Source organism: Anguilla rostrata, chromosome 11 (genome assembly GCF_018555375.3).
Source record: "Anguilla rostrata isolate EN2019 chromosome 11, ASM1855537v3, whole genome shotgun sequence".
Taxonomy (NCBI): domain Eukaryota; kingdom Metazoa; phylum Chordata; class Actinopteri; order Anguilliformes; family Anguillidae; genus Anguilla; species Anguilla rostrata.
The window spans coordinates 7,088,954-7,098,953 of record NC_057943.1 but is presented as its reverse complement, the minus strand read 5'-3'; the positions used below and the strand labels follow the sequence as shown (position 1 = coordinate 7,098,953).

Here is a 10,000-nt window from a genome sequence, read left to right as displayed (position 1 = left end):
GTGAGGCAGCGGTGAACAGAGCCTGTGTGGGGTGAGGCAGCGGTGAACAGAGCCTGTCTGGGGTGAGGCAGCGGTGAACAGAGCCTGTCTGGGGTGAGGCGGGGGTGAACAGAGCCTGTCTGGGGTGAGGCAGCGGTGAACAGAGCCTGTGTGGGGTGAGGCAGCGGTGAACAGAGCCTGTGTGGGGTGAGGCAGCGGTGAACAGAGCCTGTCTGGGGTGAGGCAGCGGTGAACAGAGCCTGTGTGGGGTGAGGCAGCGGTGAACAGAGCCTGTGTGGGGTGAGGCAGCGGTGAACAGAGCCTGTCTGGGGTGAGGCAGCGGTGAACAGAGCCTGTCTGGGGGTGAGGCAGCGGTGAACAGAGCCTGTCTGGGGTGAGGCGGGGGTGAACAGAGCCTGTGTGGGGTGAGGCAGCGGTGAACAGAGCCTGTCTGGGGTGAGGCAGCGGTGAACAGAGCCTGTCTGGGGTGAGGCAGCGGTGAACAGAGCCTGTCTGGGGTGAGGCAGCGGTGAACAGAGCCTGTCTGGGGTGAGGCAGCGGTGAACAGAGCCTGTGTGGGGTGAGGCAGCGGTGAACAGAGCCTGTGTGGGGTGAGGCAGTGGTGAACAGAGCCTGTCTGGGGTGAGGCAGCGGTGAACAGAGCCTGTGTGGGGTGAGGCAGCGGTGAACAGAGCCTGTGTGGGGTGAGGCAGCAGTGAACAGAGCCTATCGGGGGTGAGGCAGCGGTGAACAGAGCCTGTCTGGGGTGAGGCAGCGGTGAACAGAGCCTGTCTGGGGTGAGGCGGTGGTGAACAGAGCCTGTCGGGGGTGAGGCAGCGGTGAACAGAGCCTGTCTGGGGTGAGGCAGTGGTGAACAGAGCCTGTCTGGGGTGAGGCGGTGGTGAACAGAGCCTGTCGGGGGTGAGGCAGCGGTGAACAGAGCCTGTCTGGGGTGAGGCGGTGGTGAACAGAGCCTGTGTGGGGCGAGGCAGCGGTGAACAGAGCTGTTGGAGGTGCTTTAGGAGGCAGTGCTTTGCTTTAGCGCTCCGCGGCGTCGGCGCGCTCGGGCAGAAAGGGCCGGTCGCTTCAGACCGGAGTTGTTACCGCGAGAAACGGAGCCGCTTTCGGAACGGCGGCTCGGAACGCGGAACGTGCCGGCATCGAGCGCCGCCTGGGGGAGCAGGGGCTGCTGGGAGATCTCGCAGGCGCACCCTGACCGACCCGGGCCCGGGGCGAACCTGAGCCCGGGATGTGCCCCGGTTTCATCCGTCTGGTGGCTTTGCCCCCGTTTCTTTTTTAGGAAGGAGGATTTGAACTGTGGTGAACCGGCTCAAGCTGGGAGACAGAAGGGTTGGACACACACGTGCGCACACACACGCAGTCTCACACACACATGCACACACGCACACACACACACTCACACACAATCTCCACATACACACACATACAGATGCGCACGCACGTCACACACACACACGTACACACACACATACACAGTCTCTCACACACGTGCATACACACACGCACACACACACAATCTCACACACACACACATTACAGATGCGCACGCATGTCGCACACACACACACACACACACACACAGTAAACCACGGTGTTATGTAAAGCAGCACAGGACAGTGTTGTAATCTTCTGCTCTAGTCTGTGTCCTTTGTGGCAGAGTTGTGTACTCGAGTAGCTGTGAGCAGTCTGGAAGTTGAGTTCTGTTCATTCTTTAGCTATCATTAACACATTAGGGATTTTATTTTCTGTTCATCTCCTGTTGAAGCTTAACTAGGTCTGAGTCCGCCCGGCTTCTGGGAAAATGCAAAGCATGTGTCCATGAAGGTTCTGCTTTGTCCTCAGTTCTTCAGGCCACCAGCCAATCAGAAAGTCTTTAAATATGACTATATTTAATCCTGATGGATCTCCTTTCATATAATTGTGTAATGCTGGTTATTGCTGAATGTTTATGACCTTCGGATATTTATTGTCCTCAGGAGCTGAATGTGGATCAGACTGAGTATGATTATGAGTATGATTATGAGTATTGTGCCTGTATCTGAATCCCTGCTAAATGGAATCCAGTCAAGTGACTAGTTGGCATTTTTATCTGGATTTGGTTTCTAGCACTGTGTTCTGGCAACGATGTAAAGGAGTTTAGGAAAATTGATCTTGCGCTGGTTTTTAATCCAAATGAAAGTAAAAGCCTGCATTTGGCTATAAAACCGGCATCACAATATGGGAATTCTTCACAGTTAAGACTCCCAACAAACAAAATCATCCTTTTTAAATAAAAAAAAAAAAAAAAAAGAAAAAGTTGCAGAGGAAGAAGTGCAAGACAAGGCATGCTGTGACACTAAGCTTCTTTTAGCCCAGTTGAGAGTTTAAATGAGTTTTTATCCTGAAAACAACAAAGTTCTTATATTGCTCAGCACTGGAGGATTTGGTGTTGGTCTGTAGGAGATCACTTTTCTTGCGTAAGTGACACAGCGAATCGCAGCTGAGCTACCCAGCGGCAAGATCCTTTAGCAGGCTCTCAGTCTGTAGTTAACTTGAAGTGAATATCCATATAGAACAGACATGGCCATTTCAGTGTCCTGCTGTGTTTAGAAATTACTTAACATCAAAAGGAAATTTCGGTACTTCTCTGTGGGCGGGGAAAAAAATAATCTTACACCTTTGTGAAGTGGCATGTTGGCGTAATTAACTCTGGAAAAGAGTGATTGCACACTGGGTCTGTAAGAGCTTTCTTTCTCCAGCCAGATAGGGGAAAGTTAAACCTAGAAGTGGAGCCATTTTCTGACCAGAATTGCGCTGATTTGTGTGGGGGAGTGTGGAGACATGCTGTAAGGTTGCAGGGGGGGAGGTGAGGTGGGTTGTGCAGAAGCGTGCACTTGCAGCACGGAGACCTCCTATTGGACAGGAACTGCAGCTGACACGCATCACGGCTGTCCAGCTGCGCAGCCGCTCGGCACTGACGCAGTGTAAATACGGCTGTCCAGCTGCGCAGTCGTCCAGTGACTGACGCAGTGCCATCGGCTGTCTGCTCGCATCGTCAGTGACTGCACGGTGCAATTGGCTGTCCAGCTGCGCAGCGTCCAGTGACTGCGCAGTGCAATATGGCTGTCCAGCTGCGCAGTCGTCCAGTGACTGACGCAGTGCAAATCGGCTGTCCAGCTGCGCGGTCGTCCAGTGACTGACGCAGTGCAAATACGGCTGTCAGCTGCGCATGTCCAGTGACTGCGCAGTGCAAATCGGCTGGCAGCTGCGCAGTCGTCCAGTGACTGACGCAGTGCAAATACGGCTGTCCAGCTGCGCAGTCGTCCAGTGACTGACGCAGTGCAAATACGGCTGTCCAGCTGCGCAGTCGTCCAGTGACTGACGCAGTGCAAATACGGCTGGGCAGCTCGCCATAATTAGACGCATCCTTTCTCCTCGTGTTTGTGCTGCGAGCTAGACGTGTTTGCCTTCCCTTTTCATCTCTCCTTTTCATCTCTGACATGCAGTTTTTTTAAATCTGTGTGCCTTCGCTCATTGAGAAACCTCTTAATATGCTATTAAATCGCATTACAGTCCACAGAGTGCTTGTTTAAAGTGGCAGCTGAAGCTGTTGATCTATTAAGCGTCGCGTGTGTACAGCTGGTCTTGTTTTGCTTGATAATTTGATGAGATTTAAGCGCTGTGAGATGCATTTGAAGGCCTCTTTGTAGGACGATGCGTCGGTGCTTCAGGGCTGTAGCGGATATGTGCGGTCCGGCGCTACGGTGTCTGTATTTTACTGTGGAGGTCTGAAGGCTCTGTGCTGATCCTCAAGCTCGGAGCGCCGTGGAAAAGCACAGGCTCAGGCTGAGTGGAAGCCATCCGCCCGGTTTCCCACATCTAAGAGCAGCGCAAGAGGTGTGAGCTGACATGGAGAGGAATGCGGGATTATGGACAGACCATGAGATTAGTGTGTGAGCTGAAATGGAGCGGAATGCAGGATTATGGACAGACCATGAGTTTAGAGTGATTGCTGAAATGAACAGGAATGCGGGCTTATGGACAGTGCAGGAGTTTAGGGTGTGAGCTGACATGGAGTGGAATGCGGGATTATGGACAGACCATGAGTATAGAGTGTGTGCTGAAATGGAGAGGAATGCGGGATTATGGACAGTGCAGGAGTTTAGGGTGTGTGCTGAAATGGAGCGGAATGCGGGATTATGGACAGTGCAGGAGTTTAGGGTGTGTGCTGAAATGGAGAGGAATGGAATGCAGAATTATGGACAGTGCAGGAGTTTAGGATGTGACCTGACATGGAGAGGAATGCGGGATTATGGGAAGGCTGCGATTGTCTGGATTCCTTGCGGAGCCTCAGACGTCCAGCTCCCCTGCGATCGAACCCGTGCCGTTCTGCTGCGAGCGCCAGGTCGCGCGGCTACCTGCTCAAACCCGTCTCACAGGAAGCACAAAATGGCCCTTTTGATCGAAAAAACAGAAGTGTGTCTGACGGCAGGTTTTGGGAACAAATAAAGAGGTATGAGTTAGGGTACCTGCTGGTTTTTGAAATGAAGGATGGGTTTTTAAAAAAAAATGCAAGGCCACAGGATGGAAATTCAGTGGGTCGTACAACCGTCTGTTCAAACTGCTTTCGCAGTAAATTGTGAAAGGTTTAAAGCAGGGGTGCACAACTCCGGTCCTGGAGGGCTGATCTGCGTGCGGGTTTTTATTCCAACCGATTACCATAGATATCGTTTTCCGACAGCTCTATGAACTACGCTGCTTCACTCCTGCACTTGGGCTCAGTAAAATCTCTAGGATACACTTGCAGTCTGTGGCTGTATCTGGTGCTTACACGTGTCAGATCAAGGTATGATTGGGCTAATTAAATAAATGTTGGCCCTTGTTGTGCACCCCTGGTTTAAAGTCTTAATAGTGCTTTCGCAAATAGAAGTAATGGAGAATATGAATGGTGAGTATACTTGTCAGTATGTACAGTGTACACTTGTTAGTGTACTCTGATCAGTAGACCCCTTTTTCAGTACATCTGAAAGCTGGAATTTGGCAGTTGGTTTCAAAAACAATCTGGTTGAGCCGATGTTTATCAGAGGGAAGTGTTCAGTGTTCATTTCTGCTTTCATTTAAATACGTATTGACCGGACAGAATGTTCTAAGCTGGCCAAAACTTTCCTCTTAGGAATTGCCAAATCAACCTGCTACCGTTGTTGAATGAACGCGTTTCATTCGGTAGAAGGTTGACTGTAGGGCTGTGGTATTTTTTAACTGGTTCAGCTTTTTTACATGAAGCCTGAGCTGGACTAGACTGTGCACGGCAGTAACACCCAGAAATGAGCAGCGTCGTGTTAACAGAGTCAGTGTGAAGCCAGGCGCTGGGCCTTCTTTTTCACATAAATGTGCTGGGTGTTCATTTCTAGGTTTGTGTGAGATTAATCTGCTCATTTACACAGAACATTTGGCTTCCCCTTTATTGTGGTTTTTCCACACGTCTTCGTTTATACATCCAAGGTCTCGTCATAAAACAGACGGCCATTTTCAAATGCAGAATGAATTACCCAAGTATTCCCAGCTGGGAACCGGCCTCGGCTGTATTTTGGGATAAAACACTGCTGTGGTTACACGAGTATGACTAACTTAACAATAATGTTAGGACTGGATTTGTCATGGTGTCCAAAAAAAAGCTTGAAGCCTTTTTTAAAAAGCCTTTATGGCCACCCTATTATCTAAAATTGTTTGCAAGTCCAGCATGTTTGTGGGAAAGGCGTGCTCAGTCCCAAGGCTAACATCACTCTCAATTTCCTTTTGCTCGATCCACACTAATTTCACTGCTTCAGAGGTTTTTTCTTGAAAAGCCTGCGTTAGTCTCTGCCAGTCATACGTTCATCGCGAAATAATTTCTCTGAGAAATCGTTTCCAGAATCTCGCAGCCGTCTGAAAGTGACCCGTTTTCGTTAATTGTCTGTTTTGCGTTTGGATTTCCTTTTCCCCGTCCCCGCGGACCCCGCTGCCTGCAGAGTGTTTGTGTTGCCGGCGGTTACGCGAAATGAAATATGCGACCGCAGCTACGCGTTGCCGGAGAGTTCCGCCATGTTTTCGTCTCCTTCGGTTTTCGGAGTTTTTTTTTAAACGCGCCCCCCCCCTTTACGGTCTCTTTGGAAGCGGCGGGCGAGGGGGGGCCTGCGTTTGTTTACCCGCAGTTAGCGGTTTGGATTAAAATCGCCGAGCGGAACCCGCGCCAGCGAGTGAGATGGATAAAGTACGAAAGACGACGCGGGGGAAGGAGAGTTTGAGAGGGTTAGGGAGCAATGGAAATCGGCGACGGCGCACGTAGCTTCGCTAACTGGGCGTGCGCTCTTGGAAACAGGCTGGTGTTTCCCGCTCTTTTGCCCCGAAAGTGGGATCCATTTTTTTATTTAAACAGCCCAGCTTGCACCTCTAGCCAAGTAGAATCGAGTGAAGTGTGGCCCTGTTGGACCCTTCCCCCCGCCCCCCACGTGGCGAATGTCATGCGCGGGTGAATTTCCGCGCCCGTCTCACGCAGCTCTACCGTGGGATGTGGCGGGCGGTTGTGTGCCAGAGTCTCCCGCATAGTCAGCGGGTTTCCAATCTAAAACTACAGCGCCCAAAATGGGGGCCTGGAGAGAGAGAGAGAGAGAGAGAGAGAGAGAGAGGCCTGTGGTCGCAAATTGCATATGAAGAGCACTCTGTACAGACATCCATACTGGTGCGACGGTAGACGCTAAGCAACGGCTAGCGTACATGCTGTTGTTTTCATGTATAGTTTAGAAAAACTGTGGCTGAGCCTATTAGATGTGGGTCACAGAAGTGGGTAAGGGGCTAAAGTGTCCAGCCTAGGGTAGGTTCTCTGGGGGGGCGTGGGCTCTTCCTCCAGTAGAGTAGCCATGGAAGCTCATTTGGGGGGAAGCGGTTGGAAAACAGCGTTTTTGAGGACGCGGTAATATCGGTGTCTCAGAGGGGTGAAAAAGAAGCCAAAAATAACTGAAGTAATAAGAGATTTTAGGTGTGGCGGTGATGGTGATATTGCTCATGGACCTCCCCTCCATTCTCTTCCTGCTCTCAACGAAGGCGGACGCTTTTTCCTCTGCTCCCTCCCTGCCCTTATCTGCCCCTGCTTGCTGCTCTCTTGTCTTGTGCTGCGTCTGTCTGAACTATCCGGAGCCTCTCTCTGCATTTCTCTCCGAAACCTAAAAGCATGGATCTGATCAACTGGTCTCTCAACGCAATTGATAGTATTTTCTCGACGAGAAGAACGGGTCAGGGAGAGCCCTCTTGCCCTGACGGAACGTTTGCAGCCGGATACACGATGGACTCCTGGAATGAGTGGAGGGTCGTGTGCCTGTCGATTCTTTCCGTTGAGGATGTTGAAGACGTTTACTTGATTGGAATTATGATAACAGGCTTTCTGCTGTTTGGAGCTGGCAGCATCCTGATTTATCGCAAAATGCCGAAGGCGTTGGCAGCACTAATTGGGAAGCTGCCCGCCATTGAGGGAACGGGCAGGGCTGTCAACACTCAGACTCAAGCGATTTGTGAGCTCAATCGCAAACTGGATGCGATTGGATCGCAAATTCGCATGACGGATACCAACTTGGAGAAGTTGTCGGTTCGGCTCACTGAAATGGGCCACTAATTCGGATGATTGGAACAACGCTGAGAGAACCACAGGACTAAAGGTAGACGAAAAATGCAGAAGTCTGCCTGAACCCAAAACAATCCTTATCCTCATTGGCTCCCCCACATCGGCCTTGGAAGGCTGATATCTCTCCACTCTCCTGGATTGTTATGCAGCCAGATGCTCGGCCCTACCCCCACCTCCCTACTCCTATGGAACTTTGTCTCTGGATCAGGACTCTTCGAGGTTATCTCCACGGCAACGGCCGTGTCCTCGTCATCAGTATCAGACGGCAGAGACAATGTTGAGACTGTGGTGGAGATGAAGTCCATGGACTTACACACACACGCACATGAAGACAACACACCACCACCTCCTACTCAACGCCTTCTTGGCTCCCACCCCCCTCCCTCCCCCGTTACAGTGCAGTCTGCTGAGGGTTGATGCGCTGCGCCTGAGCGGCTGCGCGCTCCCCCCAGTGTCTGTGCTGCGACACTTCCCCTCCCCGACACCCTACCCCCTACCACATGTGCAAGTCTTCGAGTTTTTGTTGTAATGTTTGTAATGTTTGTAATGTTTTTATGATGTTGCTATGTGCTGAGGTTTTTTCTTCGTTTCAATGAAACGAGTGCCCTCTCGTTTCATTGAAAGGACTGTTTTTCTTCCTCCTCCTTCCTCCTGTTCTCTCATTTCTCATCTAATAAGTTGGCGCCGCAGATGGCTGCCTCGGTGTGTTGACCAAAGCAAATTCCTCGTATGTGTAAATGTACTTGGCAATAAATTCGATTCTGATTCTGATTCTGATTCTGATTCTGATTACACTGTGTGATCAGCAGGTAAAGTCAGATGGTGCCCAGCTTCCTTAATTCCCTGATTAATTTAATGTTCTGTGTCTTTTACTTCCCCAACCTCCTTCTGTTTTAACACCGGTTGCTGAAGCACTTTTTGTCTTTTAGTTTGAGGTGTTTTCACCGCTGGTACTGCAGGCCGTGCGGCGTCCCGAAAAGTTTGGCGATGACAACAGGGGGGGTTTGAGCCGGGTTCGGATGTAATCAGAAAATGCGCCGTTGCCGTCGGCGACCCGTCTCCTGGTCTTGCGGATGACGCGATGACCTCAGCGGCTGCGTAGGGTCGGGGGCGGATCGACGCTGGGATCGGGCCGTCCCCGCTCGGGAAGGCGGAGGTGCGGACGCGCCCCGGCGGGGGGGGGGGAGGGGGCGGCGGGAAGCTCATGGCGGGGTGATTAATAGCCGCGGAAAACCCGCCGGGCTGCACCGCACCGCCTGGCCACCGGGGAGCGCCGCGCCGTGCCGTGTGCACCGCTCGTGACGACAGAAGCAGCTGCCCCGTCGGTCGGGGGGGCGCTCTGGAGATGACAGGCTGCCAGTGAGGAGTGTTGTTGTCAACAGCGCCTCTGCCCTTGCCAAAAACCACTCCTCCTCCCCCTCCACCCTCCCACCTCCCTACCAACGAGTCTTTTGTTTGACACACCTCTCCGCTCTGCCCGCCTCTCTTTCTCTCCTCCGCCGCGGCTCCCCCCCTCTCTCTCCGCTGCTCTCTTCACGTTCGGAGCGGCAGCCAGTTTCAGCTCTACAGTGAGCGTCTTTATCTCGTTTGGGAACGGCTGCCGTTGGCGGGTGAGCGGGCGAGCGAGCGAGCGAGTGAGTGAGTACCTTACCTCATGGCCAGCTACTGCCATGTGACATGGCTGTCTGCGCAGGATTGGCCCTTCGGCTCTGCTCTGCTTTCCTATTTATAGTATTTTTTTGTTTGTTTGTTTCTTTCTTTCTGCCGTTGTCTTTCGTAGCTACCCAAATTTCCTCTATAATAATCCGTGTATCGGGAAGGGGAAAGGAGCAATTTGGGACGGTGAAAGCAGATCCTCTGTGCTCTGTCGTCTCCGCGGAGGGCTGCCCCTGTCCCCCCCCCCCCATCCCGAGCTGTCAGTTTGGATTTAAGAGGGAAGAGTCCAGCCCGAGGTAACGTCTCTGCTGAGGATGCAGGCCTCTGAACTGGGATCCATCCCCAAAATCCCCCCCCCCCCCCACAGCCCCACGTCCCTGTGGCCTGGGGCTGTTCTTAAGTCCCATCACTGCTGACTTTAGTGCTGGTATTCACAAGGGGGTGAAAATAACGCGCCGTGATTGGATGAAATCAGCCTGAAATAGCGATGTAAAAAGAATCCCTGCCCTGTAAGCCTGATACCCTGTCAGACTTTGCTGTGGTTTGCGCGCGATGGTAACACAGTGGGGGGTCTCGTTCAGGGTGCGTGTGTTGGAGAGCATTCTGGGGAGGTGAGCCGGGCGGTAGGAAAAGGCTTTTAGGTTTGTGTGCGCTTAACGCAGGCCTTGCTCTGCGTGCCTGTGCTGGGTTCCCTCAGTGGTGCTCCTCCGG

At 52.2% G+C, this 10,000-nt stretch overlaps 1 protein-coding gene across 7 annotated transcripts in view; it reads left to right on the top strand.

Annotated features, from left to right (window-relative positions):
* The window catches only part of LOC135235352 (arginine-glutamic acid dipeptide repeats protein-like), a 180,992-nt gene that overhangs the window by 70,458 nt on the left and 100,534 nt on the right, over positions 1 to 10,000 (top strand). The gene's annotated exons all lie outside the window — the stretch shown is intronic.